This window comes from Pan troglodytes, chromosome 9 (genome assembly GCF_028858775.2).
Source record: "Pan troglodytes isolate AG18354 chromosome 9, NHGRI_mPanTro3-v2.0_pri, whole genome shotgun sequence".
NCBI lineage: Eukaryota > Metazoa > Chordata > Mammalia > Primates > Hominidae > Pan > Pan troglodytes.
The window spans coordinates 64,087,506-64,105,131 of NC_072407.2; the positions used below are offsets into that span (position 1 = coordinate 64,087,506).

General features: G+C 45.7%; 1 protein-coding gene and 1 pseudogene across 1 annotated transcript in view; one reads left to right on the plus strand and one right to left on the minus strand.

The window, feature by feature from the left end:
* The window catches only part of FADS2 (fatty acid desaturase 2), a 116,621-nt gene that overhangs the window by 21,090 nt on the left and 77,905 nt on the right, over positions 1-17,626 (plus strand). The gene's annotated exons all lie outside the window — the stretch shown is intronic.
* Positions 1,998-2,663, minus strand: LOC107967102 (prostaglandin E synthase 3-like; annotated as a pseudogene).

Genomic DNA, 17,626 nt, shown 5'->3' on the forward strand with positions numbered 1-17,626 from the left:
GGCCAGATAAGAGAATAAAAGCAGACTGCCCGAGCTAGCATTGGCAACCCGCTGGGGTCCACTTCCACACTGTGGAAGCTTTGTTCTTTCGCTCTTTGCAATAAATCTTGCTACTGCTCACTGTTTGGGTCCACACTGCTTTTTTGAGCTGTAACACTCACCGTGAAGATCTGCAGCTTCACTCCTGAGCCCAGCGAGACCACAGGCCCACCAGGAGGAACGAACAACTCCAGACGTGCTGCCTTAAGAGCTGTAACACTCACCGCGAAGGTCTGCAGCTTCACTCCTGAGCCAGTGAGACCACGAACCCACCAGAAGGAAGAAACTCCAAACACATCTGAACATCAGAAAGGACAGACTCCAGACGCGCCACGTTAAGAGCTGTAACACTCACCACGAGGGTCCGCGGCTTCATTCTTGAAGTCAGTGAGACCAAGAACCCACCAATTCTGGACACACTATCATGAGAGATGATACAATCTGGTCTGGCCATTGCACCCGTGTTTTACAGAGCCATTCCCACTGCTAGTTATTTCATGTCTTCATCAAAGCCTTTGGTGTCCATCAGGCACCATCTTCCTTCCAGCTGCTGAGCGGTGGCCTGGGTCGGCGTGCAGAGTGCACAGAGCGGGGTCAGGCGTGGGCAGTGGGCTGTGCAACTCTCGGCACCTACAGGTGCTTTAGAAGGGACCTGCCCCAGATGCCTATTTGTTGTTAAAGTCTTGATTGCTTTTATTTTATTATGAAGATGGTATGCAGGATGCATGCTTATTCTAACAAATTTAAACAAAACAGAGTAAAAGTATCCCCAGAAAGAGCTTCTATTTGTTTCTCCAGATTTTTTCTACGCATATGCCTGTAGATATGTATCTTATTTTTTCTTAACTCTTCCAACAGTTTATTAGAAAGAATGTAGATGTTTAAAAAAATCCCCACTGTCATGAACTTAACTTGAGGTTTTCAGCTCTGGTATAAGCTGAATCAAAAAAAGAAATAAAAAAAGTAGTGAACTTTTTTTTATTAATTTGCCATACTGACAGTGCAACTACAAATCTGGTCTAAATGTACACACTCTCAAGCAACTATGTACAGCTTTCTTTGTCCTCCATGCTAAGAGATGTAAAAGCTTAAGGGTCAAACAATACTAAATGTATATATATATTGTCTTTTTTTAGACAGAGTCTCACTCTGTTCCCCAGGCTGGAGTGCAATGGCAGGATCTCGGCTCACTGCAACCTCCGCCTCCCGGGTTCAAGCGATTCTCCTGCCTCAGCGTCCTGAGTAGCTGGGATTACAGGCACCCGCCACCACGCCCAGCTAATTTTTGTACTTTTAGTAGAGACAAGGTTTCCCTGTGTTGGCCAGGCTGGTCTTGAAGTCCTGACCTCAGGTGATCCGCCCGCCTTGGCCCCCCAAAGTGCTGGGATTACAGGTGTGAGCCACTGCACGCGACCCAAATGAATAATTTTTAAAAACCACTTAAGTCAGGGCATTCACTAGATTTAGCTAAGATACATCTGGAACACTGACAAGTGATCATTTACATAGAATCGTGTGAAGTAAATTTTTTGAAAAATAAACTTTAGTGAAAAATCCTGAAGGATAACACCAGAGGCATAGCAGGTTACCAGTAAGGTGTCAGCCAATTTGTTCCAGCCACTTCTGAATCCATGTTCTATAATCTAAAATTTAGTTCTGTTTCCCTAAGCTGAGAGCTTCCTATCATGTCAGTATCTGTGCTATGAAGAAAAGGAGACTTAGGTGAGATGTTTGTATTTATTCCAACTGCTGCTTCAATTGCCTAGGACCTCAACAGCTTCCTGGAAATCTGGGACGTCTTCACACATCAGGTTGTTGCCTTAGCTGACTTAAAATTGCCCCATACAGTGGTACATATCAACCCTCTGTGAAGCCTTTTCAAAAACAGAACAGGTTGAAAAATGGGTTAAAGTAGGCAAATACAGCATGCCTTTGGAGCTATCAATTCAGGAGTTCTTTCAATTCTGAAATCTTGCAGAGCAGTTATTTTTCTTTCTCAAAATCCAAGTGATGACAATATTCTTTAGATCTAGCAGTTTTTCATCATCACTGTCTTGTGAGTCATCATCTGCTCCATCTACTTCTGGTAAATCTATAACCTCACCACCACCCATGCTGTTCATCATCTCAGAGAAATGATCAAAATTAGACATGTCTTCATCTGAATCATCTTCCGTCTTTCGAATCGCTGGAGTCCACACTAAGCCAGTTAAGCTTTGCCCTTTTTTTTGTTAACCTTGGCCATGACTGCCAGATTCCCCTTTTCATAAACAACATAAAATTGATCTGTCCGTTCTTTTAGGCTCAGGATCATTTGGATCAATAGAGTGAAAAAGATCAATTTCATTTAAATGCTTAAAATGATCATTTCCTCCAAGACAACTGAATGTAAGTTTGGATTTTTCAAAATGTCCATGAACAGCTTTACTGTCTTCAACACAAAATTCAATGAAGACATAGTCCCTTCGATTGATCGTACTGCTTTGCAGAAGCAGGCTGCATTGTGAACGGGGCAGGGAGATGGGGAAATGGTTGCGTGGGCCTCTCTGGCAGCGGCTGCGGCTAGGGAGTCGACTCCTCTCCTGAGTTTTCTCCCTGGTTGCAGCCTCTTCTTGCTCCCTTCAGGCAATGGTGGCAGCGGCAGGCTCGACGTATTTGTCTTAATTTTTTTTTTTTTTTTTTTTTGGATATGGGGTTTCACTCTTGTTGCCCAGGCTGGAGTGCAATTGCGCAATCTCAGCTCACCGCAACCTCTGCCTCCTGGGTTCAAGCAGTTCTCCTGCCTCAGCCTCCCGAGTAACTGGGATTACAGGTGCCCTCCACCATACCCGGCTAATTTTTTGTATTTGTAGTAGAGAGGGGGTTTCACCATGTTGGCTAGGCTGGTCTTGAACTCCTGACCTCAGGTGATCTGCCCACCTCGGCCTCCCAAAGTGCCGGGATTACAGGTATGAGTCACTGCGCCCAGCCTTATCTTAATTTTTTAAACAAAGATTAGATTACATGTTTTGTAACTTGCTTGTGGTCACTTAATATCATTGTATATCATTTTATATTATAATATGGCTCTGTGCCATTTAAAAAATAGCTGCATGTATCACTTTATGAGTATTTTTAAATTATATGTACTTAAAACTGGTACTTCTTTGAACATACTTATAGGCATATCTTTGCAAATTTCTATAGGATAAGTTCCTAGAAGTGGAATTACTCATTCAAAGGGTGTACACATTTCACTGATGCTCCTCTGTGCAGAGTTTTTTGTTTCCTTGCAGCTTACGACTCGCCTGACATTGTTTATTATCATTTTTATATTTCTGTTCATCTCTTAGATGAAAAATTGTGTCCTGCTTAATATATATTTCTTTAACTGCTAATGAAATTAAGCATATTTTTGGCTATTTGACTTACATTCCTTAGCCATTTTTCCATTGTATCATTCATCTTTCTCTGTTTTTTTTTTTTTTTTAAAGATAGAAGCTGGTATTCAACTCCTATTATGTGGACTCCAAAGCCCGTGTCCTGTGTCTAGTGCCTTATGGTGAAGGCTTGTGTCCTTAATCATGGAATCAGCGTAGCAGGGATTAATGAGTGTCTCCATCAGCTGTTAAGGCCCCAAAGCCAGTTGGGGTTGGTGGGGGAGGTGTGTTTTGTTGTGGGCAGGTCTATGCAAGCCTACCCCCAAAAGTCTGAGGGAGCTGAGAGGCCAAAGAAAGAGGCTAACAGATCCAGTTTCTTACAAAGAAACATTTAATAGGCACTTAGGAACAGAAGCCATGTTTATGTCTCTGGTGGCAGCAAGACAAATGGTGGATCCCGTGCCATTACTCCCAGATCCAGGGCTTATATACCACAGGTGAAGAGTATGTGTGATTCAGAAGGAATGTGTAAGATAATCAAAGCACAATAACATTAAGGTTTAGACCTAAGGTCAGGATTCATGGAAAGTATGTGCTGTTACACAAGGAACTGGAAATCTTAGAGGCCTTCCCAGAGCTGGAGTTAATCAGAAGTCAACACGGCACATTAGCATCCACCACAGAGTAGCTTCAGCCTCCATAAGGCATTGTAAGGGGTCTGGACCCAGCGCTCCAGCCTCACCTGGCTCCTTTGACTTCCCTTTGCTTCTCCAGGTAAATGTGAGCCCTGGGCGTAGGTTGGCAAGTCTAGAAAGACCTCCTCAAAGCGTGTGCCCTGATGTTAATTCATGCCATTCAACTTAGCAAGTGTTTATCTGTGTCTACTGTGATTTGGGGGCACAGAAATGAGTAAGATTGACCCCTCACTCCGTTTACATAGAGGGAGACAGAGGCAAGCAGGGTATAATTTCCATAATGAAGGCCCAAAGTGTTTTGGGAGCATTCATGGGGATGGGAGAGGTTTCACAGGCAGGGTGTGTCTGAAGCATTCATTCTCTCTTTTTTTTTTTTTTCTGAATATATAAAGCTAACATAAAGCAGTCCTCGCTCTAATTTTCTTTTTATTTTACTTTAAGTTCTGGGATACATGTGCAGAACGTGCAGGTTTGTTACATGGGTATACATGTGCCATGGTGGTTTGCTGCACCTATCAACCCATCATCTAGGTTTTAAGCCCCCCATGCATTTGGTATTTGTCCTAATGCTCTCCCTCCCCTTGCCCCCCAATCCCTGACAGGCCCTAGTGTGTGATGTTCCCCTCCCTGTGTCCATGTGTTCTCATTTTTCAACCCTCACTTATAAGTGAGAACATGCGGTGTTTGGTTTTCTGTTCCTGTGTTAGTTTGCTGAGAATGATGGTTTCCAGCTTCATCCATGTCCCTGCAAAGGACATGAACTCATTCTTTTTTGTGGCTGCAAAGTATTCCATGGTGTATATGTGCCACATTTTCTTTATCCAGTCTATCATTGATGGGCATTTGGGTTGGTTCCAAGTCTTTGCTATTGTGAATAGTGCCACAATAAACATATGTGTGCACGTGTCTTTATAGCAGCATGATTTATAATCCTTTGGGTATATACCCAGTAATGGGATTGCTGGGTCGAATAGTATTTCTGGTTCTAGATCCCTGAGGAATTGCCACACTATCTTCCACAATGGTTGAACTAATTTACACTCCCACCAACAGTGCAAAAGCGTTCCTATTTCTCCACAGCCTTGCCAACATCTGTTGTTTCTTGACTTTTTAATAATCGCCATTCTAACTGGTGTGAGATGGTATCTCATTGTGGTTTTGACTTGCATTTCTCTAATGACCAGTGATGATGAGCTTTTTTTCATGTGTTTGTTGCCTTCATAAATTGTCTTCTTTTGAGAAATGTCTGTTCATATCCTTTGCCCACTTTTTGATGGGGTTGTTTTTTTTTCTTGTAAATTTGTTTAAATTCCTTGTAGATTCTGGATATAAGACCTTTGTCAGATGGGTGGATTGCAAAATTTTTCTCCCATTCTGTAGGTTGCCTGTACATGCTGATGATAGTTTCCTTTGCTGTGCAGAGAAGCATTCATTCTTAAATGGTATGAGGGTTAATTTTATGTGTCAGCTTGGCTGGGTCACAGTGCCCAAGACATCAGGTCAAACATTATTCTGAATGTTTCCATAAAGGTGTTTTTTGGATGAATTAATATTTAGGCTAGTGGTATTTGAGTAAAGCAGATTGCCCTCCATTAAGGAGGTACCCCTCATCCAACCAGTTGAAGGTCTTAATACAACAAAGACTGACCTCCCCTGAGCAGGAAGGAATTCTGTCAGAAGACAGGACCTCAGACTTGAACAGCAACATCAGCCCTTCCCTGGGTCTCCAGCCTGTCCACCCTGCAGAGTTTTTGTTTTGTTTTGTTTTGTTTTGTTTTTGAGATGGAGTTTCGCTCTTATTGCCCAGGCTGGAGTGCAGTGGCGTGATCTGGGCTCACTGCAACCTCCGCCTCCCGGGTTCAAGCGATTCTCCTGCCTCAGACTCCCGAGTAGCTGAGATGGCAGGCACTGCCACCACGCCTGGCTAATTTTTGTATTTTTAGTAGTTAACAGGTTTCACCATGTTAGCCAGGCTGGCCTTGAACTCCTGACCTCAGGTGATCAGCCAGTCTCGGCCTCCCAAAGTGCTGGGATTACAGGTGTGAGCCACTGCGCCCAGCCATCACTCTGCAGACTTTGAACTTGTCAGCCTCTATAATGCTGTGAGCCAGTTTTCTCCCCCTGCCCCCTAATCCCACTGGTTCTGTTTTTCCTGGAGAGCTCTTACTAATACAGATGGATATCTGTGGCCCTCTCCAAGGGCTCCCCTGGCCCATTTGCTCATAGAAAAGACAGTATTTGCCAGCAGATAGAAGAGGGGCTACCATGGACTGCATTGAGACAGCCACTCCATGCCGAGGAGGCAGAAGTCCCACCAGGTAATTGCTTGCCACTGCAAACATAGTTTAAGAGAGAGACAAACCAAGGCAAAGAAGTTTCATCTCTTTCACTTTCTAGCTGGGGGGCTGGGGCACTAGGCTAAGCACTGAGAATGTGGCCATGAACAAGACTCTAAGGAAGAAGAGATTAAAACCATAATTAATTCATCTGAAATGTACCAAATGCTGCCATGGAGAAGTGTGAGTGTTAAAGGTGCTGAGAGGACCATGTCTGGTTGGGAAGTCAGGGAGGGCTTCTCTGAGGAAGTGGTATTTAGCTCAGATCCAAAGGAGGGGTAGAAGTCAACTGAGAGTCAGGAGAGCCTTCTGGTAGAGGGAACAGCATGTGGGAAAGCCCAAGAGAGGAGGAATTTCACAGAGTCGAGAGAAGCCTGGCATAACTGGAGTGAAGTGGGTGGAGTGAGTGGTGGAGCTGAGATTGGAGAGGCAGCAGGGAGGCTAGTAGGATCTTGCAGGTCAATGTAAGGACTGTGGGCACTGCTTTAAGGCACACGGAAAATTACTGAAGGGTTTTCAGCAAAAAGTGGCCTGATTATTTCTTCAGCTATTTTTTCTATTTTGCCCCCCTTCTCTCCCCTCCTTCTGTGACTCTAATAACACGTATGTTAGAGTGGTTCACTGATGATCTGTTCATATTTTGTCAGTCTTTTTTCTCTCCATTCTTCATTTTGGGTAGCTTCTATTGCTATGCCTTCAAGCTCACTGGTCTTTTCTTCTACAATGTCTAATCTGCTGTTTATCCCATCCAATCTAGTGTTCCTCTCAGACATTGTAGTTTCCATTTCTAGAAGTTCCATTTGGATCTTTAAAAACATATCTTTCATCTTGTTCCCATTTTCCTCTAACTTCTTGAAAATATGGAGCATATTTTTGATAGCTCTTTCAATACCTTTGTCTGCTAATTCCATTATTTGTCAATACCGAGTCTATTTCTATTCATCAGTTTTTCTCCAGGAAGGTAGAGGTTCCTAGGAATGAGATACTGTGGTTCATGAAAGTTTTTTAAGTATGGCCCAGGATATGAGCCACACTTGCTGATTCTTTGCATGTGTAGTAATATTTGATCGGCTGCCAGACAGTGTCTGTTTTATATTGTTGGATGATGGATTTGTTGTATTCACTTAAATGATGTTGGCCTTTGTTCGGGCATGCAGTTAGTGACTTGGAATCTGATTGATGCTTCTGAGACTTGTTTTTAAGCTTTGTTAGAGTGGATCCATAGCAGCCTTTAATCCAGGGTTAACTCATTCCCACTACTACGGCACTGCCCTGTGTGATTGTAAGGTCTTTCCACTCAGCTACTAGAAACATCTTGACTTTATGTGTGCTCCAGAAATCGTTTGGCTTCCAGCTGGCTGGTGGTTCTTCCCCTGGCCTTGAGTCATTTCCGCTCATGTGTGTTCATACCACCACTCAGCCAGAGACTTGAGGAGATCCTCCTGCAGTTCTCTGTGCAGTCCTCCTGACTTGAGACTCTCCTGTGACTTGGTCAATGCTATGGCCTGAATGTGTGCATCCCCCCAAAATTCGTATATTGAAAGCTTAACCCCCAAGGTGATAGTACTTGGAGGTGGGGACTTTGGGGAGGGCGATTAGGTTATGGGAGCTGAGCCCTCAGAAATGGGATTACTGTCCTCATAAAAGAGGCCAGAGGGAGCTTCCTGTCCCTTCCACCACATGAGGCTACAATGAAAAGATACCATCTATGAACCAGGAAGTGGGCTGTCCGATATTGAATCTGATGGTGCCTTGGACTTCCCTGCCATCAGGACTTAGAAATACATGTTTGTTGTTTAGAAGCCACTCAGTCTATAGTATTTTGTCATAGCAGCCCAAATGGACTAAGACAGTCAAGATGAGCTAAGGATGGAAACGGTGTTGCTGGCTGCCCCTCTCCTGCTCAGAGGCCTTGGCCTGACCCAGTCACATAGCTCTTATTCCCGGTCCTCTGCTCATGCCCTCATTTCAGCAAGAAGGTAAGGGTTTCTAGGAATGAGATACTGTGGTTCATGAAAACTTTTTAAAAAATGGAGTAATATGCTAAGGCGAAACAACAACAACAACAACAACAAAAGCCCTATGTAATCTGGTCTAACGAGCGACCTCTGCAGTTTTGTCCTGGAATTATTCCCTGAGCCTGAACCCATAAGCTGACTTTTGACTTCTGATCCTTGGTGCCTGTAAGAACAATGGAATCTGCTTTTCTCACTTGCCCTGAATAAAATCTGTGGAATTCAGTCATGTGAGAATATGTGAACTTCATGCTGGATGTTCTGGAACACTAAGACTTAGGGAAAATATGATGAATAGAAATAGACTCTGTGTTGACAAATAATGGAATTAGCAGACAAGGGTATTGAAAAGTGGTTCAGATCGATGTGTCATAAATGTCCAGAGACAGATTATTGAGGAAAATTAACAGGAAGGCTGTCTGTACTCAAAAGCCAAATCCCTTACTGTCTTAGCAGAAGTGGGAGCCACAATGCCCAACCTGTTAAAGAGAAGCTTTTTATTTACAATTTCTTCTTTAAATTGAGATAAAAATTCCTGTAACAGAAAATTAACCATTTTTAAAGTGCACAATTCATGGTATTTAGGACATTCACGATGTTGTGCAACAACGCCTCTATCTAGTTCCAAAACATTTTTACCACCCTGAAAGGAAATCCTGTACCCATAGGCAGTCACTCCGTATCTTCCCCAGCCCCTGGGAGAAGGCCCCCCCTACTTTTTTTTTTTCACATAAGGTTTCTAAGTGCCAGGGTTGGCACTAAGAATATCTTCTCTCAAGGGCTTTGAGGCATGGGGCAAAGAGCATGCATAGGCTTTAGGGGCAGACAGGGCCAGGATCTAAAGCCAGCTTTGAAACTTATCTGTGTGACCCTGGACTAGTTTCTTAATCTCTCCAACCCTCAAGTTGGGATAATGTCCACTTCACATTCAGTTTAAAAATATCTGAAGGGGTGTCTTTTTAAAGAATTGGGCTGGGCCTGGTGGCTCACACTTGTAATCCCAGCACTTTGGAAGGCCAAGGTGGGAAGATCGCATGAGGCCAAGAGTTTGAGACCAGCCTGGACAGCACAGTGAGATCCCATCTCTACAAAAAACGTTTAAGAATGATTGAAACTCAGATATGGTGGCTGCTTATCCTTGGGGTTCTGGGAATCTTAAACTTGGTCCTGATGTCCTTGCATTAGCCTTTAGCATCAGGGAAACCACGGGAACTATATTCAAGCATATTTGTGACATCAACTTCTACTCCCGAAAACTTAACACTGTCCTTGGCTTATAGATGCTGAAGAATGAATGAATAAGTGAGGCAATCATTACCTACTCAGGCACTTCTGGAGATGTGTTGGGAATTAAGTCTAGGTGTTTGTTACTCGGGTCACAAATGTCATTCCATGGCAACCATTGGAATAGCCTTTTCACTTTTTGTTGTTGATGTTGTTATTTTCAGAGACGGGATCTTGCTCTGTCACCCAGTGGTGCAATCATAGCTCACTGTAACCTTGAACTCCTGGGTTCAAGTGATCCTCCTAACTCAGCCCCCCAAGTACCTGGAGTTACAGGCATGCAACACCCAGTTACCTTTTAAATTTTTTGTAGAGACAGAGTCTTGCTATGTCGTCAAGGTTGGTCTCAAACTCCTGGCCTCAAGTGATCCGCCCACCTCAGCCCCACCAAAGTGCTGGGATTTTAGGCATGAGCTACCATCCCAGCCAGCCTTTTAGGTTTGACACCATTACCCCTTAGGAGTCCTCTGTTTGTGGGGACACCGTGTCTTAGACTCTTCCACTTAAGTGCCACTATGACAGGGGATGGGGTGAAGACCTGGACATGGCCTTGCATACCCTCAGAGATACTGGCCTCCCAGTCCTAGAGGTACAGCAATGGGCTAGTCACTGGGTGCCCACCCTTCCCTGATGTGCAGGAAAGCTTCCTCCCACGTTCTTAGGGCACTCACAGAAGGCATTCATCATTGCTAGTCAGTGTGGGTTCCAAGCTTTTCTGGAACTCCTGTGAACACTGTAAGTGGATTCTGAAGGTTAAGGACAATCTGGTCTCAGGCTTCCAGGCTGGAGGAATAAACTGACGAGGGCTTTGGGGTCCCTGGCAAGTGAGCAATTTCCCAGAAGGCCTAGCAGCTAAGTCTTAGCAAGCCCAGGCGTCTCAGGGTGAAGACAGAACCGGCTGTTTTCCAAGGCTTTTCTGGGCACAGCTGAGCCAGGGGAAGAGACTGTGGGCCTCTTGAACTCCTGGGTGTGATGGAGTCTGGCTTCCTGCATCCAGACAAGGGAGTTGTTTCCAGTCCCAATGGCCAGTGAGACACAACCCGACCTGCTAATGTGAGTCCTAATAAGGGGAGGGTTCCTGGAGTTGGGGTGAGCTGGAGCCTGTTCCTCTAACGCTGGCAGAGTCTCAAGAATGTAGTTCTTGGGGTTGGGTGCAGTGGCTCACGCCTGTAATTCCAGCACTCTGGGAGGCTGATGCGGGAGGATCACCTGAGCCCAGGAGTTCAAGACCAGCCTGAGCAACATGGAGAAACCCCATCTCTACAAACAAACAAACAAGCAAACAAAAACAAACAAAAATAAGCCAGATGTGGTGGTGTGTACTTGTGGTCCCAGCTACTGGGGAGGCTGAGGTGGGAGAATGGCTTGAGCCGGGAGGCTAAGGATGCAGTGAGCCATGATTGCACCACTGCACTCCAGCCTGGGTAACAGAGTGAGACCCTGTCTCTAAATAAATAAATAAACAGAATGTAGCTCTCAGGGACCCAGGACTCAGAGGAGCTGTGACTTATTCAGAAGACAGGGTTTGCTGGATTTTATAGGTTCAGGGAGAGCAGACCTGGGTTTCGTAAGGCGGAGAAGAGGAGGTGGATCCGCTTGGCTAGATCCAGGGTGAGGAACTTCCAGTGTGAATTTTGGAGTTCCCCTTTTCACTGTGGTTTCCTGAAATCTTGTCAAAATTCTATAATAACTTCCCCACTATTTTCTGGCAGTTAGGCCACAGCCCACTGATGGCTCTTAGCCAGAAGACTGAGCAAGGCACCCCCATTAGTCTCCCTGAAAGGCAGCGGACCCTTGCCTTACAGAATACACAGGTCTGCAGGGTGGGTGTCATCAGTGGCCGAGGAACCACTTCCCAAGCCTTGGGTCAATCTCTGGAGCTCAGCCCCACAAGGGAAGGGGAGCCAGGAGCCCTGACGCCCGATGGGTCTCGGTTTGCCTACCTCTGTGAATGAATAGCCCTGGACCTCCTGCCATGGAGGAGGTCCCTCTCTCTCTCTCTCTCTCTTCTTCTTTCTCTCTCTCTTTTCCTGTCTCTCTCTTCCCCTCTCTCTTTTGCTTTTTGCTGTGTTGATGAACTTCTGGAGAAATGTGGGTCTTTTTGTCCATCCAGGGGTACAAGGGACTCAGTGCTTGTCCTGGCAGTTTCCCCATCTTCTGGAAAGTAGGACAGCCCACAGGACCGTGAGGGTGGGAGAAGGGGAGGACCATGGAGAACCTAGAGGGAAGGCTTTGGGATAGGATGTTTAGTAGAGAGGGCTGGAGGCGAGATGGGGAGTGGTAAGAAGGAAGCTAGACACACAGATAGGGGCCTGGGCATGGAGGCCATGGTCAGGGGTTTGGACTTTATTCTAAGGGGAGTAAGGAACCTGGACCCATTTTAAGTAGCAAAGGGGCATGAGTGGGCTTGCCATGAAGGACCCTCTGGCTGCAGTGTGGTCTGGGTGGGATGGCCTCACATGGATAGACAGGCCTTATGTGGATTGAACATGGCAAGGCAGCGGGAAACCAATAGCGATTGCTGTTTTGGACAAACAGTGGTACCATTGGCCAAGAGAAGGAAAGAGGGGTGCAGGGGCAGGTGGAGGCAATATGAGCTTAGGTTTGGGTGTTCTGAGTCTGAGAAACGTGTGTGACACCGGGCAAAGCTGTCCACTCAGCTGCTGGAGACAGAGCTCTGGAGAGACTCAGGTCTGGGGGGCCCTGGGCCCTTAGGTGGTGATGGAAGCCACCTGGGGAGAGTGAGAAGGGTGTCCTAGGACGGAGCCCTGAGGAACGCCCATAGCGGGGTGCTGGGCAGTGGAAAAGAGGTGGCGAGGGAGCCTGGGAAGAGCATCCGGGATGGGAGAGGGAACAGGGGAGGATAGGCTCATGGCCGCCAGGGCAAAAGCGTGGTTTAAGAAGGAGAAAGCGTGTAAGTGTCAAAAGCTTCTGAGAGGCCCGGCGCCGTGGTTTATGCCTGTAATCCCAGGACTTTGGGAGGCGAGGTGGGTGGATCACTTGAGGTCAGGAGTTTGAGACCAGCCTGGCCAACATGATGATACCCGCTCTACTAAAAAAATACAAAAACTAGCTGAACGTAGTGGTCCGTGCCTGTAATCCCAGCTACTTGGGAGGCTGAGGCAGGAGAATCACTTGAACCTGGGAGGTGAAGGTTGCAGTGAGTGAGACCACACCATTGCACTCCAGCCTGGGCAACAGAGCGAGACTCTGTCTCAAGACAACAAAACAACAACAACAAAAAGCTTCCGAGAGGTCGTGGACAGAGGCCAGGCTACTGGGGGCCATGATGATGACCTTAGTGAGAGCAGTGGCATGGAAGAGATGGGCACAGATGTAACCAGAGATGGTTGCAAGGCGCTGAGAGGTGAGGGCTTGCGGCAAGTCTGGCAGTGAAGTGAACTTGGGGACAGGGAGTGGAGGAGGTGTTTACAGATACTCCAGGTGTCAGCGTGTTTACATGTTTATTGGAAAGTCCAAATAGAAAGCGGGAGAGTGCGAAGTCCCCATGGAGGACATTTGGGTGTTTTTAATTATGTTCCAATTACAACACGGCCTTCCTTGTATACACACCCTTAGGCACTTGTCCAGGTGTTTCCTTAGAATAAATTCCTAGGACTAGAACTACTGGGTCAAAAGCTACATATTATTATTATTATTTTTGAGACGGAGTTTCGCTCTTGTTGGCTAGGCTGGAGTGCAATGGTGTGCTGTTGGTTCACTGCAACCTCCACCTCCCGGGTTCAAGCGATTCTACTGCCTCAGCCTCCCGAGTAGCTGGGTTTATAGGCATGGGCCACCACACCCGGATTATTTTGTATTTTTAGTAGAGACAGGATTTCACCATGTTGGCCAGGCTGGTCTTAAACTCCCAACTTTAGGTGATCAACCTGCCTTGGCCTCCCAAGTGCTGGGATTACAGGCATGAGCCACTGCACCCGGCCAATATGTTTTACATTTCATTATATGAAATTGCCCTCCACAAACTTTGAACTAGTTAAGGCAACTATTCCTTGGTAATGACATCCTCACAAATATTGAGTATTATCCATTTTTAAGAGATCTTTGTCAGTATAACCAAAAACATTTATCGTTGATGTTTTATATTGCATTCTTTTGGTCACTAATGAGATGGGCCTCTTTTTTTTTTTCTTCTTTGAGATGGAGTCTCGCTCTGTCACCCAGGCTGGAGTGCAATGGCACGATCTTGGCTCACTGCAACCTCCATCTCCTGGGTTCAAGTGATTCTCTCACCTCAGCCTCTGGAATAGCTGGGATTACAGGCGTGTGCCACCATGCCTGACTAATTTTTTGTATTTTTAGTAGAGACAGGGTTTCACCATGTTGGTCAGGCTGGTCTTGAATTCCTGACCTCAAGTGATCCACCCGCCTCGGCCTCCCAAAGTGCTGGGATTACAAGTGTGAGCCACTGCACCTGGCTGAGATGGGCCTCTTTTCATAGGTCACTCATTATTTTTATTTCTTAATCTATCTGTTCATATCCCCTGCCCCACGCGTTTTTTTTTTTTTTTTTTTTTTTTTCTGAGACAGAGTCTTGCTCTGTTATCCGGGCTGGAGTGCAGTGGCACAATCTCGGCTCACTGCAACCTCTGCCTCCCGGGTTCAGGCGATTCTCGTGCTTCAGCCTCTGGAGTAGCTGGAATTACAGGTGCTCACCACCATGCCCAGCTAATTTTTGCATTTTAAGTAGACACAGGGTTTTCACCATGTTGGTCAGGCTGCTCTTGAACTCCTGACCTCAAGTTATCCACCGACCTTGGCCTCCCAAGGTGCTGGGATTATGGGCGTGAGCCACTGTGCCAGGCTTCATTTTTCTATTGGGATGATAGTCTTTTTTCATTCATTTGTAAAGATATTAATTATAACATATTTTTTCCTATCTGTTGTTTGTCATGGAACTTCACTGATGATGTCTTTCCCTACCAGAGTTCAAAATCATTTTGTAGGAAGCTCTCCTGTTCTCCTGTGGTCTAGAACCTGGTGCTCTTGCTAAACTCTGGTATCACATCGGTGACATCACCCTCTGACCGCAAAGAGTTTCACCATCTTTCATTTTTTGCTATTCTTCTCTTGACCTACACTTCTCTTATTTTCTTTTTTTTTATCTCTTTTCTTCTTCTTCTTTTTTTTTTTAGATGGAGTCTCGCTCTGTTTCTCAGGCTGGAGTGCAGTGGCGTGATCTCGGTTCACTGCAACCTCCACCTCCTGGGTTCAAGCGATTCTCTTGCTTCAGCCTCCAGAGTAACTGGGATTACAGGTGCCTGCCACCATGCCCGGCTGATTTTTGTATTTTTAGTAGAGACAGGGTTTCACCATGTTGGCCAGGCTGGTCTTAAACTCCTGACCTCAGGTGATCCGCCCGCCTTGGCCTCCCAAAGCGCTGAGATTACAGGCATGAGCCACTGCGCCCGGCCCACTTCTGTTATTTTCTAAGCCTAATTGGGGTCCACAGTTTTCGTGGATTTTTTCTTTAAAAAAAGCCATTGTGGCTTTTTTGTTTTTGTGAGACAGGGCCTCACTCTGTCATTCAAGCTGGAGTGCAGTGGCGCGACCTGGTCCCACTGCTCCCTCAACCTCCCAGGCTCAGATGATCCTCCCACCTCAGCCTCCTGAGTAGCTGGGACAACAGGCATGCGCCACCACTCCTGGCTAATTTTTTAAAATTTTTTTGTAGACACAGGGTTTCATCATGTTGCTGGTCTCAAAGTCCTGGGTGCAAGTGATCTGCCTGCCTTGTCCTCCCATACCACTGAGATTATAGGCATGAGCCACTGCACCTGGCCGGCATTTGGTGTCTGAACACTTTTCTAGTGTGAACAGGCAGGCTCTGAGCTTGCCTGAGCCCAGGCTAGATCAACTTCTACCAGGTAGGCTGGCAAAAACCCATGACATTCAGCCATCAGGGCAAGGTCCCAGTAGTGAACTCTTGCTAATCCCTGAAGAAAAGTTGCTCAAGCATCTCTGGGGAAGCACTGGCCTTCCCTAAACCCTACCTTCTACCCTTTTCTTGGATCCTGCCTCAGCTGTTTTTACTGTCCTATTATCTCCTAAAGGGTCTCAGGCAATAAAAGTATCAAATTATTTTGTTTTATTTTATTTTTATTTTTTATTTCATTTTGAGAGACAGTCTCTCTGTGCTACCCAGGCTGGAGTGCAGTGGCGTGATCTCAGCTCACTGCAATCTCTGCCTCCTAGGTTGAAGCAATTCTCCTTCCTCAGCTCCCCGAGTAGCTGGGATTACAGGCACGCGCCACCACGCCGAGCTAATTTTTGTATTTTTAGTAGAGACAGGGTTTCACCATGTTGGCCAGGCTGTTCTCAAACTCCTGACCTCAGGTGATCTGCCTGCCTCAGGCTCCCAAAGTGCTGGGATTACAGGTGTGAGCTACTGCTCCCGGCCTCAAAATAATTTTAATGTTGGGTTTATTCTTGGAGGACTCAGGAGGTGGCAGGCATCACCTGCCAGGTGCCCTCCTTGCCACTTTGTATCTGCCAATGGCTGGCCTCTCTTGCTGTCCTTCCCCTGGTTCTTCTATGACCTGGGTGCTTGGATGACAGAAGAGGTTAGGTGTTGTCAGAAAAGTGTAATCCTGTTGCTCGGAAAAAAGATGTGGGAGATTCATGTGCAGAAGAGGGAAAGGATAGTTTTCATTGTATTGTTTATTACAAAAATTTTCAAGCATAGACAAAAGTAGAGAAAATAGTATAATGAACCCTCATATATTCATCTCCAGCTTCAACAGTTTTCAGCCCAAGGCCAGATATGTGCCATCAATATCCCACCTGCTTCTCACCCACAGTGTTTCAAAGCAAATCCTGGAGATCATAAAATTTCATCTGCAAATAGTTCATTATGTATGTCATAAAGATTAAGACTCTTAAAAACATAAATACGGCTGGGTGTGGTGGCTCATGCCTGTAATCTCAGCACTTTGGGAGGTTGACGTGGGTGGATCACCTGAAGTCAGGAGTTTGAGACCAGCCTGGCCAACATGGTGAAACCCCACCTCTACTAAAAGTACAAAAAAAAAAAAAAATAGCCAGGTGTGGTGGCGGGCGCCTGTAATCCCAGCTACTTGGGAGGCTGAGGCAGGAGAATCTCTTGAACCCAGGAGGTGGAGGTTGCAGTGAGCCAAGATTGCACCACTGCTCTCCAGCCTGGGTGACAGAGCAAGACTCCGTCTCAAAAAAAATGTACACATATATTATATATATTATATTTATGTAAATACATTACCCCAAGACCATTATTATCACCCCTAAGAAAAATTTAACAGTGAGGGAAGATGGCTGCTATGTGGATTGAACATGAGTTACAGAGTAGGAAGGTCTGTCTTTCAATTCTGATTTGCTGTGCAAGACCTCAAGCAAGACAGTTAACATTTCCAAACCTTAGTGGTTGCTTATACGTAGAAATAGGAGTATTTCTCTCAAATGGGTAGCATTGGTCATTGCATAGAGCACCCTTAACATAACTAACTCCATCTTAGAAAAAGACTCCATTTTATATTTTGTAGGACACGTTGCCAACAAGGATAAGATGTTTTCTTTAATAAACAAATTAAAAAAAAAAAGACTGTATCCAACCAGATAAGGACACAAATAAGCACCCACTTCCACTGTTAGTTCTCACCAGAGGACTCTGTGGCTATAACAGGTTAGGCCTTCAGCAGCTCCGAAGGGTCGTCCTAACTGACACCATCTCGCAATCCTGCGTGATAACAACTCAGCATGTGCTGCCGAAGGCTCTGCCACCTCAAAGCCTCTTCTTTGCAAGGCCGATGGACCACCCCACCCAGACTAGGACTACTTTTGTATTCTTCACTCCCCTCGACTGGTTTGTTAACGCTTTCTCCCATTTCTTTTTCCTCTTGATG